This window comes from Nomascus leucogenys, unplaced genomic scaffold (assembly GCF_006542625.1).
Source record: "Nomascus leucogenys isolate Asia unplaced genomic scaffold, Asia_NLE_v1 001712F_26959_qpd_obj, whole genome shotgun sequence".
Classification (NCBI taxonomy): domain Eukaryota; kingdom Metazoa; phylum Chordata; class Mammalia; order Primates; family Hylobatidae; genus Nomascus; species Nomascus leucogenys.
The window spans coordinates 7,539-27,044 of record NW_022097520.1 but is presented as its reverse complement, the minus strand read 5'-3'; the positions used below and the strand labels follow the sequence as shown (position 1 = coordinate 27,044).

Genomic DNA, 19,506 nt, shown 5'->3' with positions numbered 1-19,506 from the left:
GTTCTGCCTCTGACCTTCGGTCCGTGTGGGTTTACTTGTAGGTGCTTTGCCTCTGAGAAAGGAGGCAAGTGGATGGGGTGGGGGGCAATACAGCCCTGACAACACCTTGACTTAAGCCCAGTAAGACACGTGAGCAACAGGCCCCCTTGCAGAGGGCAAAGCAACGTGGAATCCGAAACCACGCTTCAGTTGGCCTGAGTGTGACTCCTGTGTGGATGGGAGTATCCGCCTCACGCTCCGTTGCATGCTCAATTTGGGGCTATCTCATCTGTGAACCATGTGGTTGAAAAATGGACAACCACCCGAGTCTCAGCTCATTGCTCTCTGGGCAATTCGCTCATTCCTTGGGAGACAAAATTCGTCTGAATCGCTCCCAGATGAAGTAACCCAGGCTGGTGATCTGGAGGGCTGGTGCGCGCCTTGCAGGCCAACGGGGCTGTGGGCCGAGCACTTAGCCCGCACTGGGCACCCAACATTTTCCCAGAGTGAGAGGTCCTGCTTGTCCTGGAAGTAGAAGACAGCTTTTCTCTCTGCCTTCCTTTCTCTGTCCCTTGATCCCTCCCTCCCTCTTTCCCTCCATCCCTCCTTCAGTTCCTCCCTTCGTCCCTCCCTCCCTCCCTCCTTCACTCTCTCCCTCCATCCCTTACAAGGTCGCTCCATCCATCCGTTCTTTCCTCCCTCCATCGCTCCCATTCTGTCTCCCTTCCTCTCCTCTCTGCCTGAGTTCCCTCCCGTGTAGAAAGGGCAGAAACCTGGTTTGCGCAGGGTCTCAGGTCTGCATTTAGCTGTCAGGCACTCCACGGTGATGCTGAAGAAGCTGGCGGGGCACAGGTAGGTGAGTGACGGTGGTGGGGGGAGGAAGAGGAGGCGAGACGCGAAAGAAGAGCAAGTCTAGCGGCTGCCCGGGCCAGTGATTCCTGGGATGGAGGTCTCCTCCCACCCCACTGAAGAACGCAGGTGGGTGGGGGGAAAAGGGATGAGAACTCCGCCTGGGCTAGTTAGAAAACCTAGGCTGCTGCCTGCAAACCCGCCCATGAGCAGTAGACAGTCCACTTCCCGGTACCTGGACAGGCTCTGGGATCCTGGGATGCTCAGGAATGAATGACAGCCCTCCTCTGAGTGGAGTCTCTCATGGGACCTGGAACTCAGGGATCCTAGGCAGGTCAGCTGGAAGGGAAGACATGCCTCTCCATACCGAGTCAGAGGTTCACCACAAAAGAGAGGCCGCCACCCTGCCCCCGTCCCACCCCAACCCCGTGTCCTAAAAGCTCCTCCAGCAGAGCCCAGTGTTCTTCCTGGCTGAGGAGTGGTTCCAGCGGAGCAAGCTCTTCCACGTCCTTCAGCTCCCCCAGTGGCACCAGATCTAGGAAAGGTTGTGCCTTTTGCTGAAACTCTGGGGTCGACAGGAGCTCATCTAACAGGCTAGGTGTGAGTGTAGACGAGCGCCCCAGCTCCTGGAGATGCTGGGAGGTGCCTGGATGGCTTGCATCTGTGCTTGATGTGGAGGCCTCCGGGGTCACAAGCTTTGGAGGTGGAGGTGCCCAGTCTTTGGTTTCCCATGCCACCCTGGCGACCTGGGGCTCCAGCCCCACCGCAGACTCCAGTGGGTCATGGGTGGTGCAAGCACACCTTGCTTCTGTGACTCAGCTTGAGGGGGCCCAAGCTGTCCCACTGAGCATGCACCCAGTGGGCTGCCTTGCTGCGGGTCCTGGTCCTCCTGGCATTTGTTGGGGTGCAGGGAGTCTGAGGATGGGAGAGCCCCAGTTCCAGAGGAGCCAGGGCTGTGAACAAAAAGCCCCGTGTGCTGGGCAGGTTGGGAGATTCCTTCTGCCTGTGCAGCCTGGCTGGGCCAGGCCTTGCTGCCTGGCTCATGAGAGCCCCTTGTGGGAGAGCCCCAGGCGCGCAGAGTGTGTGGGGTGTGGGAAGCCCTGTTCCCCACCCCCTGGTGTGGGTGAACTTGATTGAGGAGGGAGGAGGCTGACACCCACCGGGGGTGTTAATTAGTAACCACAGTGGCCTCAAAGAGCTCAAATGAAAGGAAGAATTGCATGTCTCTCACTTTAAGTCCAGAGCTAGAAATGATTAAGCTTAGTGAAGATGTAAAATTTTCATCACTACAGAGACATCAACACTTGGCTTCAAAACTTCAAAGGGTGGGCTGACTCTCTTAGAGGACCACTGCAGTTGGTGACTTTAAGTTACAGCCAATGCTCATTGACCACTCTGAAAATCTCAGGGCCCTTAAGAATTATGCAAAATCTATTCTTTCTGTGCTTTAGAAATGGAACATCACAGTCTGAGTGACAACACATCTGTTAACAGCATGGTTTACTGAATATTTTAATCCCACTATTGAGACCTACTGCTCAGAAAAAAAAAAAAGACAATTCCTTTAAAGAGATTGTTGCTTGGCCAGATGCAGTTGCTCCCACCTGTAATCCCTGCACTTTTGGAGGCCAAGGTGGGTGGATCACCTGAGGTCAGGAGTTTGAGACCAGCCTGTCCAAAATGATGAAACCCCATCTCTACTAAACATACAAAAACATTAGCCAGGCATGGTGGTGGTACCTGTAATTTCAGCTACTTGGGAGGCTGAGGCAGAAGAATGGCTTGAACCCTGGAGGCAGAGGTTGCAGTGAGCTGAGACCACTCCACTGCCCTCCAGCCTGGGCAACAACAGTGAAACTACGTAAAGGAAAAAAAAAAAAGGAAAGAAAAGAAAAAAGGAAAAAAAGATTGCTGCTTATTGACAATTCACCTAGCTACCCAGAAGCTTAGATGGAGATGTACTTGGAAATTAATGTTATTTTCATGGCTGCTAATACAATATCTATCCTTCAGCCTGTGGATCAAGGAGTGGTTTTGACTTTCAAGTGTTTTTATTAAATAATAAACGCATTTTTTAAAGGTATAGCTGTCATAGATAGTGATTTTTTGATGAATCTGGATAAACTGAATTGAAAACCTTTTGGAAAGGATTCACCATAAATCCTTTCATGATATTTCAACCTCCTCCCATGAATCACAAATGTCCTTAATAGCAATCCTTAAATGCCATTAAGGACATTTGTGATTGATGGGAGGAGGTTGAAATATCAACATTAACAGGAGTTTGGAAGAAGTTGATTCCAGGCCTCATGGATGACATTGAGGGCTCAGGATGTCAGTGGTGAAGTCTCTACAGATGTGGTAGAAATCGCAAGACAACTAGAATTAGAATTAGGGCCTTAAGATGAGATTAAATTGCTGTAAACTCATGATGAAACTTGAACAAATGGGGAGTTGCTTCTTATGGATGAGCAAAGAAAATATTTTCTTGAGATGGAATCTTCTGCAGGTGGAGATGCTATGAACATTGTTGAAATAACAACAAAGGATTTAGAATATTCCATAAACCTAGTTGATAAAGCAGCAGCAGAGTTTGAGAGGGTTTACTCCAATTTTGAAGGAAGTTCTACTGTGGATAAAATGCTATCAAACAGCATCACATGCTACAGGGAAATCTTTTGTGAAAGGAACAAACTTCATTGTTTTAAGAAATTGACACAGACACCCAATCTTCAGCAGCTCCCAGGCTGCTAAGTCAGCAGCCATCAGTATAGAGGCAAGACCCTCACCAGCAAAAAGCTGATGACTTGGTGAGGCTCAGATATTCATTAGTATTTCTCAGCAGTGAGGTATTTTAAGGTCTGTACATAGATTTTTAGACATAATGTGACTACTAATTAATTAATTAATTATTAAATACTCATTAGACTACAACATAGTTTAAGCATAGCTTTTAAAAGTCCTGGGAAACAAAATGTTTATTGCGACTAACTTGATTGTAACATTTGCCTTATTGTGGTTGTCGGGAACCAAACCCACACTGTCTCTGAGTATGCTTGTAGGTTTTTGGTTGTTCTTTGTTTTGAGATGGGATTTCGCTCTGTCACCCAGGCCAGAGTGCAGTGGCATGATCATAGCTTACTGCAGCCTCAAACTGCTGGGTCAAGTGATTTTTCTACCACAGCCTCCTGAGTAACTGGGACTACAGGCATGCAGCACTATGCCTGGCTTTTTTATTTTTATTTTTTGAGACGGAGTCTCACTCTGTCACCCAGGCTGGAGTGTAGTGGCTCTATCTCGGCTCACTGCAAGCTCCGCCTCCCAGGGTCACACCATTCTCCTGCCTCAGCCTCCCAAGTAGCTGGGACTACAGGCGTCCACCACCAGGCCCGGCTAACTTTTTTGTATTTTTTAATATAGACGGGGTTTCACCGTGTTAGCCAGTATGGTCTCAATCTCCTGACCTCGTGTTCTGCCTGCCTCAGTCTCCCAAAGTGCTGGGATTACAGGCGTGAGCCACCGCGCCCAGCCGGCTATTTTTTTAATAATTTTCTTTGTAGAGGTGGGGTCTTACTATGTTGCCAAGCTGGTCTTGAACTCCGGGGCTCAAGCAATCCAGCCACTTCAGCCTCCCAAAGTGCAGCCATTACAGGCTTAAGCCACTGCACCCAGCTTGTCTGTAGTTTTTAAAACAAAAACGGTCAGCGTGGTGGCTCACACCTGTAATCCCAGCACTTTGGGAGGCAGGCAGGTGGATAACGAGGTCAGGAGTTCGAGAGCAGCCTGGCCAAGATGGTGAACCCGGTCTCTACTAAAAATACAAAAATTAGCCGGGCATGGTGGTGGGCACCTGTAGTCCCAGTTACTCGGGAGGCTGAGGCAGGAGAAGCACTTGAACCCATGAGGCAGAGGTTGCAGTGAGCCGAGATCATTCCACTGCACTCCAGCCTGGCGACAAAGCAGGACTCTGTCAAAAAAAAACAGAAAAATTTAAAAGATTAAAAGTTAAGATAGATTTTTACAAATATATATATCTACAATTACAGTATCATACAGAATGATTTTACTTCCGGGAAGATTCTCTGTGCTCTGTGTATCCATCTCTTCCTTCCCTTTGGTCCATGGCAACCACTGATCTTTCTATTGTTCTCATAGTTTCACCATTTCCAGAACGTCATATAATTGGAATTGAACAGTACGTGGACTTTTCTGATTGGCTTCTTCTTTTAGCAATATGCATTTAAGCTTCCTCCATGTATTTTTTTGTGGCTTGATAGATCATCTCTTGCTAGCAGTGAATAATATCCCATTGCCATTATACTTTTATCAAGACTCAGAATGTACAACGTGAAGAGTAACCGTGAATGTGCACTGTAAGCTTTGAGTGATAATGAAGGGTCAAGGTAGGTTCCTGGTTGTCACAGGTGTGCTCCTGTGAGGCAGGAAGCTGTAGTGAGGAGGCTGTGTGTGGGGAAAGGGACATATGGGAAGCCAGTACTCTGTGCTCCGTTTAGTTGTGAATCTGCACTTTCTAAAAAATAAAATTAGTTAAAATTAAAAGCAAAAAATTAGAGAAATTAAAGGATTACAATGTGTCATATAGTTTTCAAATCACAAGACAGTAAAAGACATAATAAACGAAAGGATAGAAAACAACAAGGATAGGAATAAAACATCAGTGATAGAAGGCAGAAGACAGAAACGTGCAGCCAAACACATTACTTTAATCATTATTTATATTCATTTATACTAATTTATATTGATTTAACTTATTAATTTTGACTAAATGGCATTTAAGGAGGTTTGAGTAATTTGCGTGTCACATTCTGGATGAGAGGACTCAATAATATTAACTCTTTAGTTTGCTGTAAATCATTTAAAAACAGGCTCAAATTCCAATAAAATTTCCAAGAAAAATATTTTTGAACATGAAAATATGATTTTAAATTCGTCTATTGAACACACACGAGAGCCAATATTATAAAATTTGCTATATTTAAGATTATTACTATTCAAAGTAAACAAATTTGAAATGGCACAAAAATAAACACATTAATGAAAGAGAATTAAAAACACAGAAATTCAGTGTAATTGTGTCTAGTAATAGGATAACGTTTTAAATTCACAAAACAAGAGGGATTGTTCCATTTATGGTATTAAAATACTGGGTAATGATTTGAGAATATAAAATGATAAAATTGAATAATTGTCCTACACCTTGCATAAAAGTTAATTCCAGTATTAAATGTTAAAAAAAAAGAGAGAGAGAGAGAAAAGAAAATTAGATGTCTGTGTGTTTTATGACCTTGAGAATGAATGTCTTCTAAAATCAAAATTTCAAACAGAAACAGTATAAAAAGGAATAAACCTAACGTACCTAAAATGTAAATTCTTACACATTTCAACACCAGGAAAATAGCAGAAAACAAACTGGGAAAATTTTTACAACAATTATGTTACATGAAAGTTAAAATCCTTATGACATATACAATGTATAAAACAGTATGATTACTGCTATTATTAATAGCATTATGATTACCTGGTCTTCCCACACACCAGTCCTCTTCTGGTGCCCTGAGTTGAAACAGAGCCCTCTTTATCTGGCCACAGTGAGGGATCCAGCAGGAACCCTGCCTAAACCCACAGAGGGTGTGAGCCAAGCCAGGACATCACATTCCCTCCTGTGAAATCACGCAGATACCCACTCACGACAGAAATTTGGTCCGTCTCGGAAAAGTTGTGTAACAATTATTGCAGAAACTTGTTTCTTATGTTCCCAGACACATGGAGAAAGCTGGTCTGGAAGACTGATGTCCACATGCTAAGAGAAACAGTCACTCATAACACACACTGCACACACCCCACCATGTGCACACGCAAACACACCCCACACACAGACACCACACAAACAGCACACACTACACCATGTGCACATGCACACACACGACCCCCTGACACTGCACACACCACACCCACTGAACATGCCACACCATGTGCACACACACACCCCACACAGACACCACACACACTGCACACACCACACACTTTGCACATGCACACACCCCAAACACCACACACACTGCACACACCACACCATGTGCACACGCATACACCCCAAACCACACAACACACCATGTGCACACACACTACACACAGACACCACACCATGTGCACACACCACACACACAGACACCACACTGCACACACCACTGTATACACACACATCCCACACACAGACACCACACACACCACACACACCACACCATGTGTGCACACACCACACACACTGCACACACATGCCATGTGCACATGTACACACACCCCCACACCACACACCACACTCACCACACCATGTGCACGTGCATGCACACCCCACACACAGACACCACACACACCGCACACATCACCATTACACATGCACAGACACCCCCACACATACCACACACACTGCACACCCCACACCATGTGCACATGCACACACCACACACACGAACCTACTACACACACAGCACACACAACACCACACACACACCACACATCAAACACACACCCCACCTCCCCAAACACTGCACACTTACATATAGCACCACACACATACAGCAAACACACACATCACATACATACACCACACACACTGTGCACACACATACCACACCACACACACCACACACATACACCACACACACATCAAACACACATCAAACACTACACATACTGCACACACAGCACCATACACACACAAAACACACACATCACATACACCACACACACTGCACACACACATATCACATGCACACCACACCACACATAGTGCACATACACACCACACACACATACACCACAAACACAGCACATACACAAACCATACACCACCCACAGTATTCACACGACACCCACAATACACACCACACACACATATACGTACCCCATGCACTTACTACACACTCAGACCACACACACACACCATACATACACATCACACACATACATCTGCGCATACCTCACAGAGTACATACAATCCTCACTTTTAGAACTTAATTCAGCTTTTAAGGAACCTGGATAGTAAAGTATTTTATTGGCATTTGAATGAGCTAAGAAAATGCGTATAAATACACATGCGTAACTATGAGGGCACAACAGCACTTTCGAAATCAAAACATTAGATTAAACCGTGTAAATTTTTTGTTTTTGAAAAATCAAGTCTTTATCATTTTACTAGAAACTATTTACAGGGTAAACTAATGAGATTCTTCCTGAGGTCAAAAGACTTTTTGGAAAATCTTCTCCTTGATGAAATTTCACTTAAAACATCACTTCCATCGTGAAGTATTTCTTGAAGATATTCTTGGTCCCTTTCCTGTTATGTGGAATCGTCAATTCAAATTTTAAAGGAGACTTTGAGAGGTTTTTCATCTATTACTTTAAAAATGTTGAAGGGGTTTTTAATTCTGCATTCAACAGAGATAGACAAACCTCTGATTATGATGTAAAACTGAATACTTTACTCTGACAGGCTTTCTCCTCTGCAGCGCAGCTGCCATCATTATTAATAAGGATTGAATGCTTTTACTTCACGCAGAATCTGTATTCCCTGCTTTATAAAGAATAGAAATCTAATTCTCACTCTGAAGGCAGATAAAAGTAATCCCTTCAACATACAGATGACTGAATCATTTACCAAAGCACTCAGACTTTAAATAGCATTTATCAAATGTGTCTATATTTCTACACAGATTCATATGAAGAACATGTAGTTTAAATCATTGCACATTTTATGCTTTTCATGAGTTGTGATGCTCATTAATATTTTTATCACATTTCCCCAAAGGTAGGCTACTTAGTGTTATTTTTTTCAGTTAGAAATATAGATGTATTTTCTATTTTTGATGACTTTGAAACATAACCCTTGGAATATAATATCTGTGTGTAATATCTGTGGAAAGCATGAAAGTAATATTCAAACAGTATGCATCTTTTCCAGAATGAAAATTTCCTCTACAATAACGTTCATCTTTTTTTTCCTGATGGGCACATAAAAGTCAACATTTCTAACATTGCTGGACGTTGTTTACATTAAACTTGCATCAGCTTCGGGTGTTGCAGAAACTGGGCAAGGGGCCACAAGGTACACAATACACACACACACAATACTTGTATTATTATACTTACCTAAGTGTCTAAAGAGGTGTATAAATATATCAGATTGCTCTAGAACAATGATTTTTATGGGGCCTATTGGAAAGTTTGACTGTAGTTTGAGTGAGATGCCTGTAAGAGATTCAATTTGGCCACTATTTATTGAGTATTCAATTTTAAAAATACTAACAGAAGGCTCATGGGATAGAAATTTCCATCTAAATCTCTGGGAAATGTGCTACTAGATGCTGTAGTGAAAAGACTGGTGTGGTAATTGTAAAATATATCTAATATCTAAACCTTTGTTTGTTTGTTTTTTACCTGAAATCCTTATGGAGGTGATCGTGTATGTCAACTTGAATCTTCCCATCAACAAGATAAATAAATAAATAGCCAGCCTACCTCTATAAATTAATAATTTAGTTCACCTGTTCTATATTTTGAGGGCAGTGCTTCTCTTCCTTTGACATGCACAAAATTCACCCGGAGATCTTATTAAAATGCAGACTCATAGACCACAATTTGACTAGCTAAGATAAGGGGCCAGAGAATCGAAATGAGCGTGTAGGTGACTGTGCTAAGATTCTACTGCTCATTTGGGCACTGGCTCACCATACAAACAAAGCTTAGGACCTCTAGTCCTTGCTGGAAAAGAAATACACATACATAGGATGTGACTGTGCATATGGAATATCTGTTGTGTTCTGGACATTGTGCTAGACAACAGAGATAAGAAGTCAAATAATCACGTGTCTCTATCTGAAAGGAGCTTCCTACACAGTGGCTTCTGGAGGTCTCTGAAACTGGGTTCACTTTCAGATTTGATAATTATATTTATGATTTGACATTGGCATTGAACCCCATGATGTGATAAATTTTTCCAGAACCTGCCAGAACAATTGGCTTTGCTGTCAGCATTATGAAGCCACTGAGGCACATAAATAGTTCATTTATGTCTGTATTTAACCAGACAGGAACAACTTGAGCTACTTTTCTAGCCACCTTCGTTTAGAGCTGTTTTTGTTTGTTATTTTGTTTGTTCGTTTTTGAGACAGGGTCTCACTCTGTCACCTAGCTGGAATGCAGTGGAGTGACCAGAGCTCACTGCTCCCTCTAACTTCTGGGCTCAAGCAATCCTCTCATCTCAGCCTCCTGAGAAGCTGGAACCACAGGCTTATACCACCATAGCCAGCTAATTAATTTTTTTTTGTAGAGACACGGTTTTTCCATGTTTCCTAGACTTGTCTCCAACTCCTTAGCTCGAGCAATCTGCCTGCCTCAGACTCCTAAAGTGTAGAGCTGTGTTTTTAGTCTTTTTTGAGCTGTATTACAATCCAGTGTTGAATTGATAAGTTTGGATTCACTCTGATATTTACAGATTTAACATCCTACTTCACAAGATGCTCATAGCCTTGATCCATTACAGCCACTGCCTCATCCATCGCTGCTCATATCCTTGATCCAATACAGCAGCCACCTCGTCCACCTCTGCTCATAGCCTAAACTAATAGAAGACAGAGGGAAGAAATGGAAGCCAACGTGAGTCAAGAACACACATTTTATAAGAGCATAAGAAATTTAAAAATAGTAAAGTATATAACGAAGATTGTAATAGATATGCATGGATAAAATTTATTCGTATATTCATCAATATATTCTATAAATTGGGAGAAAATATTAAACACCATGAAAAGTAAGGAACTTTCATAATTAATATATAATTAATATGAAAAGAATGTGGTTTATGTTTTTATCTTTACAAGACTAAGGAAAATTTGGTGGAAGGAGGAAGAATGTATAATCATGGGGAGCGTGTGTAATATTGGAGGGAGCCTTTTGACAAGGGGGAAATGGCATCGTGAGATATACTATGGTCATAGCTATGTGGGAGCACAGCTAGCTATGGTCTCCCCCATCAAGTCCACTGGGCAGTGTTCAGTTACCAACATTGAGGTGGAGTTCACTCTCCCAGGTAAGAAGAGAAAATATACACTGCAGTCAGAAGCCAATTTGTAGGAAGCTCCTTTCAGATACAGAGAAGGGACACTTGACTTTTTATCTCTATTGTCTAGTACAATGGCCAGAACACAACAGACATTCCATATGCACAGTCAAATCCTATGTATCTGTATTTCTTTTCAAGCAGGGACTGGAGGTCCCAAGCGTCATTAGTATGGTGAGCCAGTGCCCACATGAACAGTAGGATCTTAGCACTGCCACCTGGACACCCATTTAAATGCTCTTATCTTAGCTGGTCAAAGTGTGGTCTATGAGTTTGCATTTTAATAAGATCCCCGGGTGAATCTTGGGCATGTTACAGAGGAAGCACTGTCCTGCATCATATGTGACAGGCTCTCATAGTCACCATCATCACGGGAATCTTGCGCATGTTACAGGGAAGCACTGTCATACATCATATGTGGCAGGCTCTCATAGTCACCGTCATCATGGGAATGTTGTGCATGTTACAGAGAAGCACTGTCCTACATCGTATGTGCGGGGCTCTCATAGTCACCACCAGCCTGGGAATCTGCATTTAGAGCATTTAACTATATGGGCTCTGAAATCAGATGTCTTAGGTTTAGAAGACTTCCTTCTACTTCTTACTAAGCAGAGAACTCTGGGGCGAAAATTTTATGACGTCTAGTTTTATCACGTCCAAATTGGAGGCACGGGGAAATTATAGCATTTTGCATAGAATATTGTTTTACATAAAATGAAATAGTACATAGGAAGCTTCTGCCATACACTAACTGCCCAATAAATATTAGTTAATAGTAACTCATTTAGTCCTAAGAAGAGGTCTATAAATTTGTACACAATAATTTTTTGTGACTACCCAAATTTTTATAATTAATATAGATTTAAAATCAAGGCATGTTCTTACGTGTAGTTGGCAATCAATATGACATGTCAAAATTGTATGTAATTATTTTATTGTTGGTGGGGATATAAGAAATTTGCCATCAAAAGAGGGCAGATAATCTATGTTTGCAGACTCCAGAAAGCTGTCTCTCACCTAAGAGTTTGCAATTTCTGTCTGAGGGAAAAGAAGAGAAAGCTGACTATGCAAATAAACATTACCATAGAGTCTTCTCTATGGCAACATCAAAAACGAAAGCTGATTCTCATCTTCCTAACAATCTGCAAAGACAAGTGAAACACAATCTACTGAGCATCAAGTTAAAGAAGGAGAGAATTTGAGTGGCACAGGAGGAAACCATGTCTTCGCCGGTAGGGAAATCAATATGACCAGTGTTCCTCTGCCCTCCTCCGAGGCTAAGGATGGGTTAAATATCAGTGGCTGACCTCAGATAACGGAATGAGCAAAAAAGGTATAAAATGCATGCACTACATAATTAAGAGGGTGGGAAGGGATTTTTTTAAAAAGGCAATTCCTAGTTGGGTTCCTTCCTGTTCACCCCATTGGTGAAGAAACTAGTCTTGCCCTACAATTCTGTGGATGGCTGCAGACACAACAAACACTGAGCAGACGAAATTCACAGTAATTTATTTTTCACGTATACTCAGCCCAGCAGGGGATGACACTGCATCTATGCAGGTCTACCCGGGGGTTGCACTCTGGAGCAGAGGGTGTGTGAGACAGGCTTGGTAGAATTCAGAGCGTGGGGTAACCCCTGGTCCCTTGAGGAATGTGCTTGACTAATTCAAAGAGTTTTGCAGTCTGGTGGGGGCATGAAAGCCATTAGGCTGAGGACCTGGTGGGGTGCAGCCTGAAATTTTAGGTGTCACAGTACAATTGACCCTGATGCTTTAATATCAGACATTTATTTTAATGATGACTAATATTTTGAGAGGCTGAGAGAAGGCTGTTGAGACATTGTAATAAGTGCTTAGGGGCGTGAGAGATTAGGAAGGCCACAATTATGAGTAATGAAATGTGGAAGCTGATGCGAAGCTACTGCCCCCATTTGTTTAGCAGGAGGCAGGAAAAGTGATCTGGGGTCTCTGTCAGCACAAACATGTTGGTAAATATTTGGGTAATATCATGCATTCCCCATGCATTGGTTTAGAGATCTGGGGTCTCTGGCAGCACAAGCGTGTTCGTAAATATTTGGGTGACGTCATGCATTCCCCATGCATTGGTTTTCATGTCTCCAGTGAGTTGTTGGGCAAGTCTGATTTTACTGATCCGCATGTAGCAGGCAGCTTCCAGTACGGAGCTACCTGCACCCCTTGGACAGTCCAGGACTGAATGGTTGTCAAAAATGTGAACTCCTTGATTTCCAGTAAAGGCAACTGAGGGAACTGTGCAGCATTGGTGTAAAAAGTGCACTTTCCTAAGGAGCATGAACTTAGAGTAATCAAAGCCTGTGGCGATAGTGGAACCCAGCAGGGCATCCACTTGCTGCTTTGTAACTTAAATAGGAATTCTTTGAGGAGCTCAGTCTATCTCTCAACTGAAGCAGCTGCCTGCAGCCTACAGGGGCAGTGGAAGCTCTACTGGACACCTTCTTCACAAGCCCAGCACTGTGTTTTCTGATGAAATGTTGCCTTGGTCACCATCAGCAGTCTCTGGAACTCTGCAGGGGATAAGGAGTGTCCCTGTGAGATCTGTACCGCGTCCTTAGTTAAAATAAAGGCATCTGTTACCTTGATTGGTATTCTGAGTATCCATGAGACAAGAAGTTTCTTTAATTCAATGGGGAGGGAAGGTGGACAATTCTTGGCAATTGCCAAAAAGTTTGTAAAAATGTACAAATGGGGCTAATTGTTGGCCTAGCATCAGTGCTGAGATGACCACCTCAAGTTTGGCCAGTTGTGCTGAGGCTTGGGTGTCATCCTTTATCAGGGACATCCTAGCTAAGGGAGGGAAGGCAGCAGCCCCCCACTGAGCTCCATCACATCCAATGATGGCATCAATTCAGAAGGTGGACAAACTTCACTGCTGGTCACTCAGTTGATCCGAAGGGGCCTTGGAGAGGGGTGACTTCCAGCACCACAGTCTGAGGATGAAGGAAGCCAGTGTCAGCACTATAGTCTGAGGATGAAGGAGGCCAGTGCTTCCTGCAGATGAGAATTGCAGGGGGTACAGATTTGACTCCATTCTGAGGCAAGGAGGTCTCTGCAGCTGTGCCAAGGCTGTGGGGTGCTGCTTCCCAAGGCCTGATGGCCAGATGGGCATGAAGGCTCATGGACATGGATGCAGAGCCCTCTGTTCCGAGGGTCCAGTATGTGGTCAGCAATCACTGCCCTGATGCTGTACAGCACAGGGTCAAAAGGGACAGTTTTGTTTTTTACATCAGAAGCCCATGGACAACTTGTGGCCACCACATACAACACAGATACTTCAGGAGGCATGGGAAGAGGTTGCTCAAGCATCTATAGTGTGTGCTCTGATGGAATTCATAGGAGCACCTGTTAATTTAAATTCGGACAGATTCTAGACTTGTGTGAGGAGGCTTCATTCAAGGTGGGTCAGCTTTCAAGTGACAACATCAACGAGATTAAGTAAAATTTGTAAGTAAGAAATATGTTGTCACCTGAACCCAAAGTAAAGAATTAAAGGGCTGGGCACAGTGGCTCACACCTGTAATCCCAGAACTTTGGGAGGCCAAGGCCAGAGGGTCGCTTGAGCCCAGGAATTCGAGACCAGCCTGGGTAACATGGCGAAAACTTTTCTCTACAAAAAAATAAACAAAATTAGCTGAGTGTGGTGGCACACACCTGTAGTCCTAGCTACTTGGAAAGCTGAGATGGGAGAATTGCTTGAGGTCGGGAGGTCAAGGCTGCACTTAGCTGAGATCATGCAACTTCATACCACCCTGGGTGACAGAGCAAGACTGTGTCTCCAAAAAACAAAACACAAATTAAAGAATATTAGGCTTGTATTAACATTGTGGATGCTGAGAGGATGAATATTTCTTGAAAGTGTCAGGAATACAGCAGCCCCATGTTTACCAAGGAATTTTCAGGAATTGAAGCAAAGTGGCAGGGCCTTGAAGTACTGTGTTGGGGAAATGTCCATTCCCTTTTTATAAGGCTCTTTGTATCTGTGTGTCCTTAGTGTGTAAAATGAATTTTCTCTGAGAATGATGTCATCAGTATAATGTCACACCTGTACTCCTGTAGAAAGGTGGCTGCAGTGAGATCTTGTCTGCGAAGACTGCGTGCAAAGACAAGGCTGCCAAGGCACTCCGTGGGTTACCTGGTCCCTTCAGAGATGAAGGCAGGCTATGACTGAGACTCTGTTAAAATAGGCACAAAAAGAACATGTTAGCCAAATCTATAACAACAAAATATTTACCAGTTGCATGAATATATATAGGTTTATTATAAGGAATTGGCTCATGTGGTTATGGAGGCTAACAAGTCCCAGGACCTGCAGTCAGCAAGCTGGAGACCCAGGACTGCCAATGGTGGAGTTCCAGTCCAAGCCTAAAGTCCAGGAAAGCTGATGGCGTAAGTTAAAGTCCACGTCTGACTTCAAAGGCGAGAGAAGGTCTACGTCTCAGCTCTGAAAACATCAAAGAGTGAATTTTCTCTTCCTCTACCCTTGTGTTTTATTTGGGTTTTAATGGATTGGATGAGACCCCATCACACTGGGGAGGGCAACTACTTTACTAAGTCTACATATTCAAATGTTCTTCTCATCAAGGAACACCCTCACAGACACATCCAGAGTGTTTAACCAAATATCTAGGCAACCCAACTTGGCAAATAAAATTAACCATTGTAAGGTGAAAGATGTATAAGATCTGAAGAGAAACCATGGATGCAGGACGGTTAAACATCTGCAAGTCAATAAATGTGATACACCATATGAACAGAATTAAAAACAAAAATCACATGATCATCTCAATACATGCAGAAAAAGGATTTGACAAAATCCAGCATCACTTTATGCCTAAAATCCTCAGCAAAATAGACATAGAAAAAGCATTTGACAAAATCCAGAATTCCTTTACGATTAAAACCCTCAGCAAAATCAACATCGAAGGGACATACCTTAAGGTAATAAAAGCCATATATGACAAACACACAGCCAACATTATATGGAATGGGGAAAAGTTGAAAGCATTCCCCCTGAGAACTGGAACAAGACAATGATGCCAACTTTCACCACTTCTATTCAACACAGTACTAGAAGTCCTTACCAGAGCAATCAGATAAGAGAAATAAAGGGCATCCAAATAGGTAAAGAGGAAGTTGAACTGTTACTCTTTGCTGATGACATGATCATATACCTAGAAAACCCTAAAGACTCATCCTAAAAGCTACTAGAACTGGGAAATGAATTCAGCAAAGTTTCAGGATACAAAATTAATGTACACAAGTCAGTGGCTCTGCTATACAGTGACAGTGAACAAGCTGAGAATCAAATCAGAAGCTCACCCCTTTTACAATAGCTGCAGTAAAAACCTTAGGAATATTATAATTCCTGTAATTATAATAGTATATTCCTATAATTGTCAATTGCATGCAATCTTTGCAGACAAAATCTTAATTATATCCGAATACTTAACCCAAGAGACAAAAGACCTCTACAAGGAAAACTACAAAACACTGCTGACAGAAATCATAGATATAAACATATGGAAACATATCCCATGCTCACGGATGGGTAAAATCAATATTGTGAAAATACCATACTGCCAAAAGCAATCTACAAACTCAATGCAATCACCATTAAAGTACCAACATCAGTCTTCACAGAACTATAAAAATTCGCATGGAAATAAAAAAGACATAGAAGGGACATACCTTAAGGTAATAAAAGCCTAGAACCAAAAAAGAGTCTGTATAGCCAAAGCAAGACTAAGCAAAAAGAACTAAATCTAGAAGCCGACTTCAAACTGTACTAGAAGGCCATAGTCACCAAAACAGCATGGTACTGGTATAAAAATAGGCATATAGATCAATGGAACATAACAGAGAACCTGAAATAAAGCCAAATATTTACAGTCATCTAATCTTCAGCAAAGCAAACAAAAACATAAAGCAGAGAAAGAATACCCTATTCAACAAATGGTGCTGGGATAAATGGCAAGACACACATAGAAGAATGAAGGTGGATCCTCATTTCGCACCCTGTTCAAAAATCAACTCAAGATGGATCAAGGAGTTAAATCTAATACCTGAAACCATAAAAATTCTAGAAGACGACATTGGGAAAAACCCTTCTAGACATTGGCTTAGGCAAAGACTTCATGTCCAATAACCCAAAAAGCAAATATAACTAAAATAAAGATAAATAGATGAGACTTAATTAAACTAAAAGGCTTCTGCACAGTAAAAGAAATAATCAGCAGAGTAAACAGATAACCTACAGAGTGGGAGAAAATCTTCACAATCTGTACTTCTGATTAAAGGACTAAACCCAGAATCTGCAAGGAACTCAAACAAACCAGCAAGAAAAAAACTCCCATCAAAATGTGGGCTAAGGACATGAACAGACAATTCTCAAAAGAAAATATACAACTGGCCAACAAACACATGAAAAAATGCTCAACATAACTAATTATCAGGAAAATGTAAATCAAAATGACAATACAATATGATACCCCTTCAGTCCTGCAAGAATGGTCATAATAAAAAAATCAAAAATAGATGTTGGCATGGATATGGTAAAAAGGGAACACTTTTACACTTTTTGGAGGGAATGTAAGCTAGTACAACAGCTATGGAAAACAGTGAGATTTCCAAAGTACTAAAAGCAGATCTATCATTTGATCCAGTAATTCCACTCCTGGGTATCTACTCAGAGGAAAATCAGTCATTATATGAAAAGGATACTTGCACACGCATGTTTATAGCAGTACAATATGCAATTGCAAGAATTTGAAACCAGTCTAAATGCCCATCAATCAGTAAGTGGATAAAGAAAATTTGGTATATATATTTACCATGGAATACTACTCAGCCATAAGGTGGAATGAAATAATGCATTCACAGCAACCTGGATGAAACTGGACACCATTACTCTAAGTGAAGTAACTTAGGAATGGAAAACCAAACATTGTATGTTCTCATTCATAAGTGGGACCTAAGCTATGAGGATGCAAAGGCATAAGAATGATACAATGGTCTTCGAGGACTCAGGGAAAGGCTGGGAGTGGTGGGGTGGGTGTGGTGAGGGATAAAACACTACACATTGGGTACAGTGTACACTGCTTGGGTGATGGGTGCACCACAAATCTCAGAAATCGCCACCAAATAACTTATTCATGTAACTAAACACCACCTGTTCCCCAAAAACCTATTGAAATAAAAAAAAGCATCATATTCCCCAAAAACGTATTGAAATAAAAAAAATTAACCACAATAATATTAGGCATTGGGTACGAGGGCCTTAATGGATGGGAGCACTGCAGTCACATTACAGCAATCCACTGTGAAACATCATTTATTATTTGCAGGTTTAAGAACAGGCCAAATTCTACTGCTGAATGTTGAAGCAATTAGGATAATCACCCCTTCACTAATTAATTAGGACTTATATAATAAGATTTATTTATTTGAAGTCATGTTGTAATTTATGTTGGACCATATTTGCTAATTTATCAAGATGGGGAGGCTAGGCACCATGGCTCACACCTATAATCCCAGCACTTTGGGAGGCTGAGTCAGAAGGATTGTTTGAGGCTGGAAGTTAGAGACAAGCCTAGGCAACATAGGAAGACTCCACTTCTATAAATTTTTTAATTGGCTGTGTTGGTGCATGCCTGTAATCCCAGCTACTTGGAAGACTAAAATGGGAGGATTGTTTGAGCCCAGGAGTTCGAGGCAGCAGTGAGCTATGATTGTGCCACTGCACTTCATTCAGCCTGGGTAATGGAGCAAGACTCCATCTCTAAAAAAATAAAAAATAAAAAATAAATCAAATTAAAAAACAGGAGACGGAGTTCTGTAAGGTTACATTGGTGAAGTCAATGTGTAAGTGCAAATGGTTTAATTTCAATTTGTTACTCATTAGGTCAGAGCATCCAAGTCCCCTATGAACAAAGGCTTCTATGACTATGGGAAATTTAGTCAAGGTAATAAATATGAGGCATAACTATGTGTCCTCTATTCTATATGCAGTTACTCTGCTAGGATTAGGGGGTGCAATGTTTAAATTTGGTGAAATCTCAGGTATAACAAAATTTGAGCTCCAGTATTGATTAAGTTTGTGAAGGTATGCCAATTGGTAGATTTCAGAAGATGCTAAAATTGATTCAGAATATATGCTGGAGAGTTAACAAATACCAATCAGCACCCCTTTATCTTTGGACTGTATAAATTGTTTTAGAAAATAGTATATTTCCAATTAGATCAGATGATAGACTTCCGTTTTAATTTAAATTTTGTTTTTGTTCATATCCAAGTTCCTTCCTTTCCTTCCTTCTTTCCTTCCTTCCTTCTCTCCTTCCTTCCCTCCTTCCCTCGCTCCTTCCTTCCCTCTTTCCTTCCTTCTTTTCTTCCTTCCCTCCTTCCCTTCCTCCTTCCTTCCTTCCCTCCTTCCTTCCCTCTCTCTTTCCTTCCATCTCTCCTTCCTTCCTTTCTTCCCTCTCTCCTTCCTTCCTTTCCCTCTCCTTTCAG

General features: G+C 42.2%; 1 long non-coding RNA gene across 1 annotated transcript; it reads left to right on the top strand.

The window, feature by feature from the left end:
* Positions 1-1,264: 1,264 nt before the first annotated feature.
* LOC105739116 lies at positions 1,265-13,598 on the top strand. The gene is made up of 4 exons (XR_001114986.2): positions 1,265-1,428; positions 10,343-10,503; positions 11,962-12,929; positions 13,001-13,598. It is a non-coding gene; the product is annotated as an uncharacterized LOC105739116 (long non-coding RNA).
* The last annotated feature ends 5,908 nt before the right edge of the window (positions 13,599-19,506 follow it).